Raw genomic sequence first — 21,299 nt, 5'->3', positions numbered from 1 at the left:
AATAGCTTAAGTATGATTATGGTAGGAAGACTGATTTAACTAGTTCATTAAAATTTCTATTTAAAGTAGTGATTAACAAATACTAATGTTTGTTATTTTAATAAATTTCATGTGTATGTGTATAGATGGGGATTCTCAAAGTTTGTGCTGAAATAAGTTTGATTGTTATGTTTATACTAGTGGCTCTCATGGTAATGATACTGCTTTATAGGTGCATTTTGGTAACTTGTGAGGTAATTTTTGGTCATTACAATGTAGAGGGTGCCATGAGCATTTAGTGAACAGAGATACTTAATATTCTGCAAGGTAAACGATTGTCCAGATAGTGTTCCCAGATTTATGCCCACTCATGGATCAGGAAAACTTATTTGATTATTTGAACCTAGATCTAATTCCATTTTATAGGTAAACCCAAAATGTATTTTGTACAATTTAAATGCAGACTGAATTTTCCATAATTAGAACTATTTTCTAAAGGTAGAGAAGAAAATGGTGCTTTCTTTTGAAAGCTTACCAGCAGCTGTTGTCCATTTTGTAAAATCACATAGCTAATAACAATGACAGTCATGTTATTTTGTCACCAATTCAACATACTCTCATCATTCTTTCTTTGTAGCCTTTGCATTCATGGGGATTGTATGTGCATTTGAAAAAATATTACTGCTTCATTATGGAATGCATAGAATTTAAAAACTAAGTGTTTGTCTTTCAATTACTTTTTCTTAAATCACATATATATAGACATGATAGAAAATTATATTGAAGTCTTTCAGCTAAGTTACATTGTCTATAAATTACATTTCAGTTAATAAAGGGGACAATAAAAATATGTTGTAAAAAGAATCTGAGTTTTATAGAATTGAGAACCATTGATTTGCATATGTAGAAAAATTTGACTCATTGGCTGTATTGCCAAATACAAATGCTGCAAGTATCCAAATTGTCAACACATTTCTTTGGTAGAAACATATGGATATTAAAGAAAGTTCCTGGCAAATTCAAACCTATAATGGATAGCAATGGATAGCAGATTTTCAGATGAAGACCTGAAAATATATCATGAGATAAGCATAACGGATTCTCTTTAAGCAATTCAACTACAAATATATTAAATGCCTCATTATGCAAGACATCTTGCTAAATACTGGGGAGACAAAGACAAAAATGAAATAATTCATTCCTCTAGGGAGTGTATATTCTGGTTAGAGGGACAACTATCTAAGAAATGCTAGTGCAATGTAAATGTCTAACAGTTGTTTTTTTTAATTCTATAAAATAATGAATAGGGGAACTGAAAGGAATTAAAGTGCTTGGGGGCCATTTGTATTTATAATTTCATATAACATTTGTCATTTATGCTTTGCTGTTTGTAAGTGCAATGCTGTTGGGGGTGATTGCATAGGTAAAGACATTTTATAATTAAAAATTCTAAATGAAGAGTGTACTCAGGCCCTTTAGAGAAAGGCTCTTTCTTTCCTATTAAAGTAAACCTGCTAAACACCTACCCAATTATTCTGGCATGTCTTAGTCAGGTCCTTTACTCAGAATACATAATATTGAAATCAAGATATTGTTTGACTTTGTTCTCGTCTGGTGGCTCGACAGGTAAAGACCTTCTAAGTGCCTTCAGGATGTTGGCAGTATCCATCTCCTTCCAGTGGAAGGACTGAGTCCGCAGTTTCTTGCTGGTTATCAGCCAGAAGCTGCTTTCAGCTCCTAGAAGCCACTTTCAGTTCCTTACCTTGTGGCCCCTTTTCAGCAGTGAAGAAGCTCCTCATCATATCCTTCATGTGCTGCAAATGTCTGAATCCTTCCACTATTAGTCAGGAAAAATTCTGCTTTTCAACAGTTCATGTGGTTAGGTTAGATCAACTTGGATACATCTCCCTGTCTTAAATTCAACTGATTAGTAATCTTAATCACTTCTGCAGAAGCTCTCTTGCTGTATAAACTAATAGTCTAGGAATAACAATAAGGGACAGAGGTCATGGGGATATCTTAGAATTCAGCCTACATCAATAATGTTATCAAAATGAAAATCAGCTTATAAAATATAAAAATCTAACGGGGCTTCTGTATGAATTTTTTATATTTTTGAAAGCTCTTCTTTCGAATGTGGCAATGTGAATATCATATTGGTTATACTTATTGCTAATTGGTATATGGATACTATATTTATACATGGTTATTTTCTAAAATTTGTATTTTATGGTATTTCTTTTATTTAATTATATCCTACATTATCATTTCTTTCTAAATGTTATTAAGGTTATTTATCATTTAATGAACTGTTGAAAGAAACTTAATTTTATGTTCCAAAAAACTGGCATGCTGTGTTGAGATTATTACTTCTAAGAATTTGCCTTTATACCACATTAGCAATTTTACTAGTAGATAACATTAGTAACATTCCAATTTGATATTTATTATCCCTTATTAAAACATCTGTAGTTTTGTAATTATAGCCATATATAGTTTATGGATTATTAAATTTTGAACTATGTTGAGATTCTCTCTTAGGAAGAACGTGTGCCATCATTTATTTACAAATAAGCCTTTCAAATGATACTTCATTGTGTTTAATAATATTGCCACATTATTATTTACTCTGTTAATATGTTGAATAAAATATGTAAATATAATAATACTATTACTATATATATGTTTGTTAAAGGTTCCTTTAGGTAATGTGTATAAATATTATACATTTAGATTTATATGAATAATATATATTATTCCACTTGACTTTTAAAATTAATTTTAAATGTCTGAGATTCAACTTGTGTGGGATCACTCACAGGTAGAGGGGTACTGAAAATTCAAACCCAGAGTTGGATCATTGATGACATTTTATAATTGTCTCTGCGTTACTTTATCTGAAAAATTTCAGATAGGTTTTTCACATGTTTTTTAAAATTTTTATTTCATAAAATAGAATAGTAAGAGTCAAATACTCTAATTTACAAGGGTATGACAAATATTTCAGTATTTGCCAATACTCCTTCAATGTCCCAGTGGGCAGTAAACAAAAAATATATATACATAAATCTATGGAAAATAAATTTTTGAGATAATTTACTAGAAAGTGGATCTTGACTTAGCCTACTAAAGTATCAAAAAGTTTGTAGCTGTAATAAAACAGTTAATTTTTCTCAGCTTGTATTAATCTAGGGAGGAGATATTGAGAAAGAAATGCATTTTTATGAAAATTGGTACAAAATGAAGTATTTTAATGGTTTTCTACATGAGATGTTTTCTGTCATTAGACATCTTAGAAGAATCAAATGACTCCTTTATAAAATCTTCAACCATTCATACCCTATTGAAGTGGCAAACACTTGTAAATGACACAGTCATTAGCATGGGTGAGTAGGTCATAACTCTGCATTTTCACATTAGTGGGTTGAGTCACATTTGAATTCTCTCAGTGAATGCAACACATTTTCTTTCACTAGTCAAAATCCAATAATGGTTTTTAAGATTGTTCCAGGAAAGTTAGATACCTCAATTACTTTCTTCTACCTTACCCTTTGACCTTCTACAAAGACTTTTATTCTTTTAGCCAATTTCCTCACTGAAAAGGACAAGACAGAGGAAGTTTTGAATTTTGACATGCCCATGATATTATTAGCAGGGATATTGTGCATTAATGCAAAGCTGCCTGGCCCTATAGTGACCATGTGCCCTGCCTTCATAGGCTTTGAGATGTTGTAATTATGAAATAAGGCATTGAATGTTAAGTTTGAATTGCATATTATAGAGGGGAATTGAATGCTTTGATGATATAAGACCTTCACTCCCCCCACCCTTTTTATTCACTGAATAACCATTTTTGTAGTCATTTATTTCCACAATATGTTATAAATGAAAGCTTGTTCAGTATCTCTGTGCTTTGTTTGGTGATTCAAACAGCACTGGCACCATCCTGTTATCTGACAGAATCACACAGGGAACTGCTTCAGTGGTTTGCTGTTGAGTAGAGCCCACTACACACACTGGGTCAGTTCGTGCATGATTGCCTCAAGAAAACAGTTTGTGTGGTTTATATTTATTCACTTAAAAGTCTAAAATAGTCTGGGAGTCCTGGATATTTTTCATACAGAAACTTGAGAGTTTTGCATCTCATCATAACAAAAGGAAAGCATTCATCCTTTTTCTGCATCCTAAGGCCACTTGCATTTCAAAAGAAAGGTGAAGACTTCCTACACAGAAATCTTTGACAGTAGAGCAAAGAAATGTTAAACAATAATGACAGAAAATTAATTATCTTACATCTGATAGGTAAGGTATATAGAACAGAACAGAGGCTGACAGGTGTCTGTCAAAGTGAGAAAAGGGGTGTATTATAACATAAAAAGCATATTTAATCCACTTACTGATTTAATTGGAAAGCACCACATGAAACTTGATAATTTGTTAGATTTTGTTCAATTAATGTATTTAAAAATAAACATTGTGTGTCTATATATAACATAAATTAAGCACACTTTTTTGGGTAATATAATAAATACATTTGGGAACAAATGTGTTCATTTAGTCTTAGATATAGCTGTATTAAAATTAACATATAGTTATCATTAAAGCAAAAAAGTTTCAATTGTTTGACCTATTAATCTATAAGAAAATAATGTTTTATCAAATAACAAGTAATTAAAACAAGTTAACCTGTAAGAGTACACAATTCAGTCATTCATATATTTCCATTGAACTGCTACTGTGCTACAGACATTACTTTTTAAAATGTTTTTCAAAAAAATGAGATTCCAAATGTTAGTCAGGGGAAAGGAAATCCCGGGGCAAAATACCTCTAAAAACCAAAATCAATCAAAGGGAGAAATAAAGTTTAAAAACCCGTTTAGTGCTTACAAAACTGTAGTCCGGCCCAGCTCTCTCTCCTGCTCCAGCAGCAGCAAAACCGGCCCTCCCCCTCACTTCTCACATACAGTTAAGCCCTCTGTTGCCCAGGTTATTAGCCATTGATATGGAGATGAACTTCTCTCCACCCCAGAGGAATGATGCAAATGCACTAAAGCCATACTTCTTTCCACATCTGAACGCCTGTTGATATGCAGATGTACTATAGCCAGGCAAGATATTCTGGAAATGTTACAATTTTACCCACACAAATTATTTATGTGACAAACAACATGAATAATTTACAAAACACAAAATACAATTAAGGATCAAATTTTAACACCACAATGTTAAAAAACAATGTAACTTAATAAAATACTCTTTCCAAGTTGTAACATAAGGAACTCATGATGATGATTTTAAGTCCTTAATTGAGCACTCATAGTAATGAAAATATAAGAATTAAAAAGAATATAAAACTTAATGTATTTAAAAATATAAATATTTTGTAAATTTTTAAAATAACCATTAAATTAGTGACCAAAGATAATAATGATTGCTCTATTTTCAAAAATAAGTCATTTGATACCCACCTCTGCACATGTACTTCTTTGGAGGTTGGTTCCATAATATTTATAAGCAATGCCATAACTGTGATGATGGAAAAGACCCTAATGACTGACCCCAAGGTATCTTTCAGTTTTTTGAAACTTAAGGAAAGTAGAGCTTTTTGGGTACCCATATTGTTGTAATTATTTTAGGAATATGACTTTTATTCAGTCAGGTTAATATGTGGATATTGAGTAAACTGTTATTTAAAATGTTATGTAATTTAAAATGTATGCTTATTTGATGTACTTTTACTTGAAGAAATTTTTCAATAAATCATTTGTGTAGCTTACAGCAGCCACATTTTGAAATGTTGGTGATGAACAGCCAACATTTGTGCATGTGTCAAACAGTGTTTGATAATTGCATGTGTTGTTGTAAAAAGAGGTGTGTGATGTACCAGGATTTGAACAAGAATAATGAAGAACCAAAAAAAAAAAAAAAGCAACCCTTAAAAGGTAGTTTTCTTTGAACCATTCTCTTAAACATCTATTTGCGCCTACAGCTCAGAAACTCGACAGAAATGTGTCTCTTTTCATGAAACTTAATATCACTGTTTCTATCTTTAATGTCCAATCAATCTGTACTTTGAGGCATTCAATAGCTACTTCTGTATTTTAAAAAGAAACATTAGCCTTTCAGAATTGCTGTTTCTTGTAGAATTACAGTCTATTATGATAAAATTGTTCACATAATGAAGAGTGGTCAGAATGTGGCCACTTTCCATGGTGCTGCTAATTTAAGAAATATGGGAGATGGTCCAAAGTCCCCTGCAGACTATTTGTTAGATTTAGTAATAGTTCCTTAAAAATCACCATGGCCTGTGTCCCAGACTTTAAAATCAAGGTAGACTACGTCTCCTTTTATTACTTCATATTTGTAAACTCAGTTAAATAAACAGATTCAAAATAGCTATTAAAATTGCAATTATAAGTATTCAAGATAAATTGTTTTCAGTATTAAATATCCATAGGGACTCTTTTTTTTCCTACTGTGAATTAGTTGTATTGTTCATTCCAAACTAGGTTCACTCCATTTCAGCCATATAGCAAACATTTTAAAAGTGAGTATGAGGGTTTATCAATTAAAATTAATTTGAAACTCTTAATGGTAAATAGTGCTATAAGACATTCTTTTTGAAGTAGGATTACAAAATATGAGAAGATGGTCCCCAAAAATATTTTAAAAGGCAGGGCATTCCATTGACAAGATAAATGATCGTATAGTATATATGTGTTAAAAACAGCCTGGTATAAGGTAAAGTATTTCCATGCTACAAATCTCTTTTACCAGGTCCTCTCCATTCCTTACCCTCTACTTAGCACTCTCCACTATAGTTAGATGTCCCACTTTTACAACTCTGGAGATCCTGAATGCTCCTGCACAGGCATAGTGCTGTCCTACCTTGTTCACCTTACTGCTGTTCTAGGACTGAATGACATCTTAACACCCCACTGAAAAGAAGAGTAGCTATTGCACTCCAGCTATACTCTTTAAATGGAAAGGGCCTCTTGAGGGACAGGATTTCTGGCCTTCATGCCTGGACTCACCAAATGTAAAACTGTATGGCTATTATGTAGTATTTTTGTGTCAGTATTATCTTGATTACAGCAGTATATTGTCATGGTCAAGGACACAAATACTGGAGCTACCTTTACTATTATTAACTGTTTTGATTTTGGACAAGTTACTTAACCTTTTTTGCCTCAATTTCATCATCTGAAAATGGGGTTAATAATGGCATTAACATGAAAGAGTATTGGGTATATTATATAAAAGAATAAACGTAAAGTGCTTAGAATAGTTAAAATAATGTCATATAAATGTTACCTCCCTTATTAATGAATTCCTAATTCTAGAATGAAAACTTTAATTAGTGATAAAATTTGAACAACAAGGGTTTAAATTCCAATTCATTTTGCTAAGATGTCACCTGAGTCTATATATCTTAGCTAGGTATACTCAATAATATTCAAGGGTTGGACTGTAAGTATGATCAATGTTTATTAATAAGGAGTTAGAAGTCTAAATTGGTTGGATAAATTAGAAAGAATAAAAGGAGTCTAAGTTCATTATTACTTATTTCAATTATAATGTGTCAAGAACAACAGTAACAGAAAATCCTAAATTGGCAAAGAAGCAAGTTAGATGAAACTATTTATATAAACTATCTTGATACCTATTTGAAGACTCATTCAACTAAAAACAGATTGTATGACAATTTTTGCCTTACTGAGAGCTTTACTTTACTGGAAGTTGAATGAAGGCTGCTATTTTATAAGACCTTATTCTATCACAGAAGCATCAGTAGGCAAAGTGGAAGTGACAGGATCTTGGGAGAAGAAGATGACATCATCTCAAGTGCCATAAAGCCAAGAAAATGAATTCTTTGTAGAGTCTAATATCTTCCCCAGAGCTTAAGAAAATCTTCTGAACAGAGCAAGTTCATGACAGAGATAGGTGTGCTCAAATGCTAAAATCTCTGAAAAATTAAATCTTTATTATCACCCCACAGATTTCCTAATGAGAAAGAGAGTGAACAGATATCTAATAAATTAATGCAGCTGTGTATAGATGGAGTGTTCTTTGGGGCTTTAGCTTTTATAGCACTTGATATAAAAAGTGGGAAAAAGAACAAAATGGAGAATATAAGAAAAGTGAAAAAAAATCCTAAAACATGGAAGAGGGGTAACTGAGAAATATTGAGTACAACATAAATTGTGTTGTATATTATGCATCTTCTAGAAAAACAAGACAAAATTAGGTTTGCTGTTGGGTCACTGATGGAGGAAAAGAACAATGTACTCAACTTGTATTTTACTCCTGTTTAATTTTTTTAAAATTATTTTTTAAAAAGGGCTAAGAAATGTAAATATGGGAAGAGTTGAATTGAAATCTAATGTAGGTGAGAGGAAACTGTGGCATAAATTAAAATCAATACTGTTTTCTCTTAAATATATTATTTTCCATGGAATATAAAACCTATGTGCAGACATAAAAATTCAAGTATAATGTTCCAGTATCACAGATACATAGAATTTCAGGATTAGAAGGAACATTAGAGGTTTACTTTACATTTGATGCTTGAATATCTTGCCCTCTTCTTCTAACAAGTTAATAGAAGCAAACAGATATGCTGATTTTCAAAATGGAAAAGGTTAGGTAAATAATTGCTAGATCTCAATGTTTATCCTTGACAAAAAGAAATAACGTCAAGTGGAATAGTAAACAAGTGGTTTGTGAGTGATAACAGAAAGAGGAAAGTCTTAGAAGAGTTACTGATTCACAAGGGAAAAATAATTTCTAATGTCACCGTACTTTTACAATGTGTTTAAATATGGATAGATTATTAAAAGTACTATAGATTATAAAAAGACTATGACAAATGTTTTAATTTAACTCAGTTATTTACATGACAGCCATTGTATCTTGTGAATAAGACAGAAGTGTGTGTTGAATGATGATATAGTTTATAAAATTGTAGCTAGTTGGGAAACTAACAAAGGATATCTTTTAATGTATGGATGTCTTCAGGAGGAATACATTTAATGTCATGGTTAGGCTCACTATTTGTTATTTACTGCAACATGCCTTTTCAGGAAGGTATAGAAAGAATTCTCATCCTAAAATAAAAGTTGACATTTATTAAAAGATAGTGCTTCATTGTAAATAAATAGAGAAAAAGATTATTCAACAATGCTGAGAACGCCTACTTAATTTTCAGGAATAAATTAAATTATATCCTAACCTCACACTCATCAGATGAAACAAATACACAAACACACATCTGAAATAAAATAGTTAATAATTAAAGCTTAAAAGAAAATAGAAAGTACTATTTCCTAACAAACCTTAAATCTGTGTCTCCAACCCAAGTTCCATGCCCAGAAATCCATTTCTGTTGGACCTGCCCTTTCTATTGTCTCACAGGCATGTCAAACTCAACAGACCAGACCAGACTGGCTCATACTCTCTTCCTTCTCCCTGAATTCCATGCTGGAGAATGAAAGCATCATATATCCACACTTTCAAACCAGAATCCTGGGTGCTATTTTTGACTCCCTATAATGTATTCCCTAAATATATATATATATATATATTCACTTAATGATATTAGTTATTAAGCCAATGCAGAGATTTGACAAGAATTCCATTTTAGAAATAAAACTTTGAAAATATGAGGTTAGTTTTCTTAAGTTTCTTATTGATAATCCAGCACAAATAAAACCCACCTTCCAAACACATTAACCCATTTAGTCATTCATTAACTGTGTATTTATTAGCACCTACTTTAAGTCAAATGAGAATAATTTAATTCTCTGTAATTGGCATCTGACATTAAGAAAGGGCACAAACTTGAGTGCTGTAGAAGTTCAGATAGATGACTTTTGTGGACAAGAAACTAACTTGATATTGAACAGATTGGAGTTTGAATCTTAACTTCTATTTCAATTATGTACTCTTACACAGGTTACTTCTGATCAGAAAAATACGGAGAATGATATGATGAAGATTAATTGAAATAGTATATGTAATTCATCTGGTATAATTCTTGGCATATGGAAACATTCAAAAAATACATTACTTCTCTCCTTTTTTCTCTTCCTGAGAAATTTAAGATCATTTCTGGATACAGATTCAAAGAATGTTTCATAATAAGCAAAATACTTAATTTTTCCTGTACACGTACAAGTAGCATTAGAATAGAAGGACATGAGATTTTTTTGGAGGTACAAAGAAATGTTTAAGTAAAGGTAGATAAGTGGGAAAGGACAATGTATTTAGGCAATAAACAGAACTTGGATGGAACACGGGATGCATATATCCCAATAAAATGTGTAATACATAAGAGAAGGAACCATGTTTATTTTTGTTTTCAGTTATATGCTAACTACCTAACACTACTTGGGACACTTGGTACATTAAGTTGCTACTTGACAAAATATTTGTTGAATGAAAGAATGAATAAAATATTGTAGGGAAAATGGAAATTACCCTGGAAAATTTTTGCTCACTGAATCACTTAAAATGTACTAAATTAGACCAATAATTGTTTTTTGATTAGATTCTGGGCTGTTATCGATGAATAGGTAGGAGGAGATCAGGGAAGGTAGAGAATAAAGCATCTCATTCAATGATGCATAACACACCTGAAACTTATTTGTAAATCAAAAAGTGTCAAATATCAGTCATTTCAATTGGTCCACCTATGTAATCAACTCTTCACGATCTCACGCAAATTAAATGTACCATCCTTTTCTCTTGTCTGAGGTGTGATCTGTCTTTGAATTGACATTACCAACAACAGTAAATAAATTTCATGTCCATGGTGTATTCTGTATTATTTTTTGGTACCTATTAACTGTTAAGTAGCATTTTAGTAAAATATTGAAAGTCATGTTTCCTACCATATCTGTTCAGGGAAGCAATCTGATTTTTTTGAATTATAAAAAAATTTTCAATTCAATGAGATTTTCTTCTCTGTACGCATGAAAAAAAAACCCTGCTTTCTTTTAGGTATAAAAAAATTCAAGAATTCTTAAACTGTATCTTGTTATACTAATATGTGCATCTTAGTGTACAGAATATAATAAATAAAAATAAAATTTGAACTTATGATACCTGAAAAGTAGTTCTATATTTTGAAGTTAAAATGAAAAAAAAAAAACGACAGGTATGATAGATGCAGTTGGACAAAATTAATTTTTAATATCACAAAGCAATATATGAATACAAGTAGATTGAGTCAGGTGGCCTGTCTTTGATAAAGTCACTAAAACAGTTAATCCATGATGGTTAAGCTAAAAAAAGCTACAGTTGAAAATCAGTTCTACCTACCATAAAATGGCTTGGTTCCAATGAAATAACTTGGTTGCTCCTACCTAGGATCACTGAATATTGATTCTATGAAGTTGGCAAAATGGATTTCTCCAAAATTCTTCAGTGAAAGTGATCATAACTCAGATGTGGATTTCTTCTGACTCTTGAAAGAAAAGTGAAATAAATTAGCACTAACTCTGGTAAATAAGGATTTCTTCTCTTTCTGTAAGAAAATGCAGTCTCCCAATCTTTTAAATAATAATTTTCTTAGTTATCTAGTTATCCATTAACATATCTTAGTTATGTTTTTAGCAAAGCTTCTTTACTTTCTTTCTTTTTTTTAAAATTAAAGTGTCATTTGTATACACTCTTATGATGGTTTCACATAAACAGCACTGTGGTTTCAACCCATATTATCAAGTCCCCCACCCGACCCTGTTGCAGTCACTGTCGATCAGTGTAGTAAGATGCTATAGAGTCATTACTTATCTTCTCCATGCTGTACTGCCTTCCCTGTGACTTACCTATATTGTGATTGCAGATTATAGTGATCCATGTTGTTGCAATAGGTAGGATTTGTTTTCTTCTTATGGCTGAATAATATTCCGTTGTGTATATGTACCACATCTTCTTTATCCATTCATCTACTGATGGACACTTAGGTTGCTTTTGTATCTTGGCTATTGTAAATAGTGCTGTGATAAACATAGGGGTGCATATGTCGTTTCTAATTAGGATCTTGTTTTCTTCAGGTAAATACCTAGGAGTGGAATTGCTGTATCAAACAGAATTTCTCTTTTCATTTTTCTGAGGAACCTCCATATTGCTTTCCAAAATGGTTGAACCAATTTCCATTCCCACCAACAGTGCAGAAGGGTTCCCCTTTCTCCACATCCTCACCAGCATTTGTTGTTCCTTGTCTTTTGGATGTTGGCCATCCTAACTGGTGTGAGGTGATATCACATTGTGGTTTTAATTTACATTTTCCTGATGATTCGTGACATGGCACATCTTTTCATGTGCCTGTTTGCCATCTGAATTTCTTCTTTGGAGAAGTGTCTCTTCAGATCCTCTGCCCATTTTTTAATTGGGTTATTTGTTTTTTGGGTGTTGAGGCATGTGAGCTTTTTATATGTTTTGCATGTTAACCCCTTCTTGAATAAATCATTTATAAATATATTCTCCCATACTGTAGGATGCCTTTTTGTTCTGCTGATGGTATCCTTTGCTACACAGAAGATTTTTAGTTTGATGTAGTCCCACTTGCTCATGTTTTGTTTTGTTGCCCTTACCCAAGGAGATGGATTCAGGAAAAAGTTGCTCATGTTTATATTAAATATATTTTTTCCTTTGTTTTCTTCTAAGAGTATTATGACCTTAGGACTTTTATTCAGGTCTTTGATCCATTTTGAGTTTTTCATCTATGGAATTAGACAATAAGTCAATTTCATTGTCCTACATGTAGTTGTCCAGTTTTGCCAGCACCAGTTGTTGAAGATGCTGTCATTTCCCCATTGTATATTCATGGCTCCTTTATCATATATTAATTGACCATATATGTGTGGATTTATATCTGGGCCCTCGATTCTGTTCCATTGATCTATGGGTCTGTTCTTGTGCCAGTACCAAAGTGTTTTGATTACTGTGGCTTTGTAGTAGAGCTTGAAGTTAGGGAGAGTAATCCTCCCAGCTTTGCTCTTATTTCTCAGGATTGCTTTGGCTATTTGTGGTCTTTTATGGTTCCATATGAATTTTACAACTATTTGTCTTAGTTCATTGAAGAATGCTGTTGGTATTTTGATAGGCATTTCATTGAATCTATAGATTGCTTTAGGCAGAATGGCCATTTTGAAAATATTAATTCTTCCTATCCATGAGCACAGGATGTATTTCCATTCATTGGTGTCTAATTTCTCTCATGAATATCTTGTAGTTTTCAGGATATAGGTCATTCACCTTCTTGGTTAGGTTTATTCCTGGGCATTTTATTCTTTTGATGCAATTGTAAATATAGTTATTTTCCTGATTTCTCTTTCTTCTCATTCATTGTTAGTGTATAGGAATGCAAAATATTTATGTGTATTAATTTTGTATCCTATGACTTTGCTGAATTCAGTTATTAGTTCTAATAGTTTTTTGGTGGATTCTTTATGGTTTCTATGTACAATATGACATCTGCAAACAGTAACAGTTTAACTTCTTTCTTACCAATGATTTGCCTTTTATTTCTTGGTGTTATCTGATTGCCGTGGCTAGGACCTCCAGTACTATGTTGAATAAAAGTGGGGAGAGTGGGCATCCTTATCCTGTTCCCAATCTTAGAGGAAAAGATTTTTAGCTTTTCCCTATTAAGTATGATGTTGTTGTGGGTTTGTTGTATATGGCCTTTATTGTATTGAGGTACTTACCCTCTATACCCATTTTGTTGAGAATTTTTATCATGAATGAATGTTGAATTTTGAGAAATGATTTTTCAAAATCTATGGAGATGATCATGTGATTTTTGTCCTTTTTGTTGATGTGGTGTATGATGTTGATTGATTTTCGAGTATTGTACCATCCTTGCATCCCTGGAATAAATCCCGCTTGATCATGATGGTGATCTTTCTGATGTATTTTTTAATTCAGTTTGCTAATGTTTGTTGAGGCTTTTGCATCTATTTTCATCAGGTATATTGGTCTGTAATTTTCCTTTTTTGTGGTGTCTTTTCCTGGCTTTGGTATTAATGAGTTTGGAAGTATTCCCTCCTCTTCTACTTTTTGGAAAACTTTAAAAAAGATGGGTTTTAGGTCTTCACTAAATGTTTGATAGAATTCAGTGATGAAGCCTTCTGGTCCAGGAGTTTTGTTCTTTGGTAGTTTTTTGATTATCTGTTCAATTTCACTGGTAATAATTGGTCTGTTTGAATTTTCTGTTTCTTCCTGGGTCAGTTTGGAAGGTTGTATTTTTCTAGAAAATTGTCCATTTCTTCTATGTTATCCAATTTTTTGGCATAATATGTTTCATACTATTCTCTAATTCTTTGTATTTCCATGGTGTCCATACTGATTTTTCCTTTTACATTTCTGAGTCTATTTATGTGTGTACACTCTCTTTTTTCTTGGTAATTCTGGCTACAGATGATCTATTTTGTTTATTTTCTTGAAGAATCAACTCGTGGTTTCATTGATTCTTTCTATTGTTTTATTCTTCTCAATTTTATATATTTCTGCTGTGATCTTTATTATGTCTCTCCTTCTACTGACTTTGGGCCTCATTTGTTCTTCTTTTTTTAGTTTCATTAACTGTAAGTTTAGACTGTTCATTTGGGTCTGTTCTTGTTTCTTGAGGTAAGCCTGAATTGCTATATACTTTCCTCTTAGAACTGCCTTCACTGTATACCACAGGTTTTAGGGTGTTGAGTTGTTGTTTTCATTTGTCTCCATCTATTGCTTAATCTCTGTTTTAAATTGGTCATTGGTCCATTGATTATTTAGGAGCATGTTGTCAAGCCTCCTTGTGTTTGTGGGCTTTTTTTGTTTATTTTGCATAATTTATTTCTAGTTTCATGCTTTGTGGTCTGAGAAGCTGGTTGGCACTATTTCAATCTTTCTGAATTTACTGAGGCTCTTTCTGTGGCCTAGTATGTGATCTATTCTTGAAGCCGCTCTATGTACATTTGTACATTTTAGAAGGATATGTATCCTGCTGTTTTTCGGTGGAATGTTCTATAGGTATCTGTTAGGTCCATTTGTTCTAATGCACTGTTTAGTGCCTCTGTCTGCCATCTTATTTTCTGCCTGGTTTATCTGTCTTTTGGTGTGAGTGATGTGTTGAAGTCCACTAAGATGAGTGCATTGCATTCTATTTTCCCCTTTAATTCTGTTACTATTCATTTCACATATTTAGCTGTTCCTGTATTAGGATATTTTCTCTGGTGAGAGCTATTTAATCTTAGGAGCATTTCCGTCTAGTACAGTTCCTTTTAAGAGATATTGTAGGAATGATTTAGTCATGTGAATTCCCTCAATTTTTGCTTGTCTGAAAATTGTTTTATCTCTCCTTCAAATTTAAATGATAATTTTGCTGAGTTATTCTTGTTTTGAAGCCTATCTGTTTTGTTACATTAAATACCATGCCTCTCCTGGCGTGTGAAGTTTCTGCTGAGAAGTCTGCTATTCTGATAGCCTGATGGGGTTTTCTTAATAAGTGATCTTTTTTCTCTCTCTGGCTGCTTTCAGTACTCTCTCTTTGTCCTTGATCTTTGCATTTTTAATTATTATATGTCTTGGTGTTGTCTATCCAGGGTCACTTTTGATGGGTGATGTTCTTGCTTCGATGACCTCAGTGTCTATTTCCTTCCCTAGATTGTGGAAATATTCAACAATTATTTCCTCTTTCTGTGCCTTTGTGTTTCTCTTCTCCTTCTGGTACCCCCAAAAGATAATATCGTTCCATTTGAATTGGTCACACAGCTCTCTTATGATTCTTTCATCCCTAGAGATCCTTTTTTCTCTCTGTGCCTCAGCTTCTTTGTTTTCCTGTTACCTAATTTCTACTTCATTTACTCTCTCCTTTACATCATCTAATCTAGTTTTTATCCCTCCATTGCATGTTTCATTTCAGATACTGTATTCTTTAACTCTCAGTGTTTTTTTTCAGCATTTCTTTCTTTTGTTGAAGTCCTCCCTGAGATTGTAAATACTTTTCTGTACATCTGTGAGTGTATTTATGACTCTTATATTGAAGTCTTTATCAGGAAGATTGGCAATTTCAGGTTCATTAAGCCCTCTTTCTGATGTTTTTTCTTGTGTTTTTGTTTGGACCAAATTCCTCCACCTCCTCATTTTTTTAGTGTTTCTTATGGGGTAATAGATTTGTCTAGCAGGTGCCCTCTAGTTTCCAGAAACTCAATTTCCTTTGCAGGAGAGGTTGGCATGCAGTGGGTGTGGCACCTTACTACCTTCCTGGTAGTGATCTGAATTCAAGTGGGCTCTGTGAGCTGTCAGCTGATAATGGGATCAGGACGAATACTCTCTGGAGCTCCTGTGGGCAGAGCCACCATTCCTCTGGCTTTCTGCAATGACTCAGGCTGTAGCGGAGTGGGACCAGCACCTGCTGTGAGGAAAGAGCTCCCATGGCTGGCTCCTGCACATGGCTCCCTGGTTGGCCTCAAATAGTGTTGAGCAGGCTGGGGGTTCTCCCTCTGCTTACCTGAGGGCAAAGTTTGATTTTACTGCCAGCCAGCATGCTGCATGCCACTGCTAGGAGCCTCCTCGCTATGTTGCCTGTGAAGGCAATGGAGTATCTGAAGCTCCTGAGGGCTCCCAACCTTTTGGGCTGAGGGTAGACTTAGGGGACATTTTCCACCTGACGTTTCTACCAAACAGAGAGCACTGTGCAATCCTTGCTCCTCTGGCACCCCTCTCACTGCTGGGAAACCCTTCAAACTGCCTGCTCTGCTTTCTTTCTCAGGAAAGCTGGTAGAGGATCTCCACGGGTGGCTGGGATCTCATCTTCCCCATGTTCCACCTGTCTCTGTTGTCTAGCTCCACCAATCACCATGGTGTCAGGCAATGTGGGCTCATGCTCCTGCAGCAGATTTCCAGAACCAGGTGTTCAGCAGGCCTGGGCTTCTACTGTCTCTCTTCTCTGTTTCTCTTCCTCCTGCTTGTGGGCCAGGGGCAGAGAGGAGGACTTGGGTCCCTCTGGATTGTTGTTTTGTTACTTTACCCTTTTCTGTAGGGTCTTCTCTTCTTCCTCAGATGTAGATATTCAGTTCTGCATCTTCAGGTCTTTTCAGGCCTAGTTTTATTTCCTGTATTTTTGTGTTCTATGTGATTTTGAGAGGAGGTTTTTGCTTTGCCTTCCTACACCACCATCTTTGTCCTAGACTCCCCGGGTTGCAAAATTTCTTTTTGACTAAACTTAATCTCTATATATTTATAAATACAGTAGTTTAGTAATCAGTATTTATCACACACTTAGTAAATGTGAAGTCATAGGCTGTCCAAACAAAAGAACAAAATGTTTGTACAGAAATTAAAGAATTTAAGTTTACAAAATAGAGTTGTAAATTGTTTCTGGGTTTCTTTGCTAACTCTTAGTAAATCTCAATATGAATTTATGCTAAGAGGCTTGCTATTACAGAGACAAACAAAACAAAACACCCCTCAGAAAAATTTTCCAAGAAGAGAAAGCCTACCACTTTATATGTGCTTTATAGCACACAACTTAAGTCAACTGAATTTTGATCCCTAGATAATAAGTGGATTGTTGTTTTCCTCAAGGCCTGCCAGGAATTCTCCCTTTCAGTTTACTGATATCCTTTGTTTTAGCTCTCCTCTAGAATTTCTCCTCAGTATTTCTCCACCCTTGGCTAGATTAATCAGTATAAATGGTGCTGTTTCTCCAAGTCACTCTCCTTCAAAATAACCTAAAATAAGTTCCTGTCATCTATGGCCTCAGATCCAAATCATTCTTCTTGCTAGTCTAGATTTTCCAGTTTTTACTCTTACATTTTCTATCTAATCAGCATATCCTATGATTCCAGTTGACTCAACAAGTAATCATAACACCTATTTTATTACTGCTACATGTAAGTAATGATTTTGGGCAAAATGGGTATAAAATGTTCTACAAGATAGTGTTTGTGTCCTGAAGAATCTCAGTATCTAATAAGAATACACACACCTATACCCACACATGCACATGTCACACAGCTAGATGAAAGGTGTGCATATGTGTGTGTATGTGTTATTTACATCACTTTAGTGATGGACTAGTGATATTGTGATATTTTACTCATTAATTTATTTAAGTTTGTGCAAATTGCTAAAAGAACATGAATGGAAAAAAGATATGGGGCACGTGATTGATGGAGAGAAAAGAAACTATCATTTATAAAAGGAACTACTTTGTACCAGGCACAATTCTTAGATTTGTGCACTCATTCCAATACTTATTGTACAGAGCAATTTATAATTATGTGTAAGTATCCCCATTTTATAACTGATGAAATTTAGATCCATTGATCTATGCAGAACGAACTTTATGTGACTCCAAAACCTTTTCAGTATACCCTTTGTAAATTCAGGGTTTAGAGATTAAGTTTAATTTGATTAAGTTTAAGAGAAAGGAAAAGGGGAACAGGTGAGTAAAAATGCAGAAGCAGGAAGGCATGGAACATACTGAAGGAGTTCAAGTTGCTCTGTTTCTGTTAGTGATTCAGAGACATGGAGAGAGAATGGAGAGACATGAGACTGATACATAACTTGGAACAGATCACACAAGTCTTTGAATGTAAAACTAGCAAGAAATTTATTTTACTGGCAGTGAGAGCCATTGAATATTTTTGTTTGAAAGTATGATGTGATTGAGCCTCTTACAACGTTTTATTATTGAACACATTTCTATGCCTACAACATTTCTCCCTGTATTGCTCTTCTGTTGATAAACAAAAAATTATACCAAAGTTAGCAGCTTAAAATAACAAGCATTTATTATATCACTACTTCTTCAGGTCAGCTACATAGGAAAATCTCAGCTTGGAATCTCTGGCTTAAAGAGTCTCATGTGGTTGCAGTAAAGTAGTCTCAGCAGAAGTTTTGACAGGGCGTGAGGAAGTTGGGTTTCATCTCTAAAATCATTCAGGTAGTTGTTGAGTAGCCTCGGTCTCTTACCACGTGGATCTCTACATGGGGCTGCCTCAGACCCAGAGCTGACATGCCCCTGGATGAAGAATACAGGAATACAGGAGTAAGTGAGACTAAGAGAGGATGCCAGAACAAAAGCCATAGTCTTTTTGTAATCTAAGATTGGGAATGACATTCCATTTTTTATGCTGTATTCTATTCTTTAGTAGTGAATCAATAAGTCCAGCCCATGCTAAAGTAGAGGGACTTACACAAAGGTGTGAATACCAGCAGAAAGTGGTCATTAGGAGCCATTGTAGCTACCCCCTTGCTAATATTTTTCACCTTTCAGACTATCTAAATTTAATACAAATATTTCAAGGACTACTTTTTTCAATGATCCATCCTCTGACATATTGAACTATGCTTTTCTTGTCTTTCTGAAACTTAAGAAAATTACCTCACCATCTACTTAGATGTGTAAGTTTTGGTTATTTGGTAAAAACAAGGTCATGTACTATACTTCTGTTCTCAGAACACTTAGCGAAATGCTGAGTGTAATACGTGCCCAATATAACTATGTTGACCAGAGGAACTCTGTGAAAGGCATTTCTTTATGGTGTGTTGTCTTGTTAAATTCACCTTTATATTTGCCTTTGATTCCCTGATTTTGATTGACAGTTGTTTGAGTATTTATTGGATGGCTTAAGTAGCATTTCCTTAAGTTACTTCTGTAGGATAAGAGAAATGTTCCATTTGTTTTGTTTTGGCATTTACTGGAGTATTTCTTGGATTGCTTAATGGATGAAAGTTCATAGGACTTCACAAGTTCAGAATTTTAGAAATTCTATATTAATATTTTTCAAACTTACATTTCTGATCATAAGACTCATTTTGCTAATAAACTTTATATAACACAGGAAAAATGAAACATAAGCTAGTTTACCTGTTAGTCATAGAAGACCAAAATAGTGACTTACCATTCATTAATTTTTCACATGTGATGTGAGAATTTTACATTTGCTAGAGACTCTGTTGAACATAGTAAAATATCAAGTTGAAAAGAAAATTAGTAAGATTTAATAAAAGGACTTAATACCATTAGACTCCTCTCTTATTTTTGTTCCAATGCACTATAGCATCAAAGTAATAATAAAACAAACCTATAAACAAACCTATAATATTGAAGCATAGAAATATAATGAGGAATGATAATGTGGTTATATTATGGGTATATTCCACAATAAGATGAGCATAAAAGGATATTTGTTGAGGCTACTTAATAGTTGCTAAACTATTCTTTAGTTTAGCAAAAAATTAAAAACAGAGAAAAAAATGGATGATAATGCATAGAACTCAAATTTTTATTCCCTTTTAAAGGTTTTCTTTTTTAATTTTTTTCTGTCTTTCAATAACTCCTGAGATAATATACTCCTCAACAATGTTTGCAATCTATAAAACTCAATTTTCTCTATTGATTATAAGCAAAAACTACTGCATAGGAAAGGTGGGATGCAAAATTGTCATAGCAATTGTGGTCTCAGCTATTTTTAAAGGAAGCTTAATTTTTCCTCTCCACAGGAAAAGTTGTATTGACACCCACCCACTGAACAGTAATATAAAGTTGCATTGATTTTCCTCACCAGGAATGGCACTTTATTGGATTCATCTTCGACTTAGATTAAGCACACAAAATTAATGGAATTTAATGGAGCTAAATTCACCCTCATTTTCCTGCTATTTTCTTTATGTATTTACAATATACTCTCATACTATTCTTTATATAGAAATCATTTGCTTTTCAATAGATTGAAAGCCTTTCTTACTTAGTTCATACTGAATGAGTTAAGGTGTTTCTTTAGAAGAGGTGCCAGGCTATTTTAGTGATTGGTATAAAACAAGTCTAAAGTAATCATAACATGGGGTCTTTTAGCAGAACAGAAGAAAATGTTACCCAGCTTATTGCTGATATTTCTACAGTCTTGAGGTGCCAATAGGAATGAGTCTGGGTTTTGGCTGGTGCAAGTGAATAAACAATCAGTTAAATCAGAGCACAAAGGTCAAAGGTGTTATTTCAAATCCTTGCAGCAGATAGTAAATTATTCAGAGCCTAGCTCATCTATCCATCAAATAAAAAGGTGGGTTTGAATGCTAATATATTATGCAAAAATAAAAAGAATTATGGTATTTAAATCATTGAATGTAGTGAAAATTGGATATGTGGCATGCAAGTAAATAAAATACTAGTTCCAACTTAAGTGATTATAATTCATGTACTAGTTTAAGCTTTTATATCATGGTCAATGGATAGCCTAGCTTTGCTCTGAGAATAAATCCCAATAAAAGAAAAGCATTTATTGTTGTTATGCTTTCATTTAATACAACTTGAGGTAATAGATGCT

General features: G+C 33.5%; 1 protein-coding gene across 1 annotated transcript in view; it reads left to right on the top strand.

Moving 5' to 3' along the window:
* GRID2 (glutamate ionotropic receptor delta type subunit 2) overlaps positions 1 to 21,299 on the top strand; it is a 1,417,443-nt gene that overhangs the window by 406,400 nt on the left and 989,744 nt on the right. The window lies entirely within an intron of this gene.

Source organism: Manis javanica, chromosome 5 (genome assembly GCF_040802235.1).
Source record: "Manis javanica isolate MJ-LG chromosome 5, MJ_LKY, whole genome shotgun sequence".
Taxonomy (NCBI): Eukaryota; Metazoa; Chordata; class Mammalia; order Pholidota; family Manidae; genus Manis; species Manis javanica.
The sequence above is the reverse complement of the archived record's forward strand: the minus strand, read 5'-3'. Positions and strand labels throughout refer to the sequence as shown.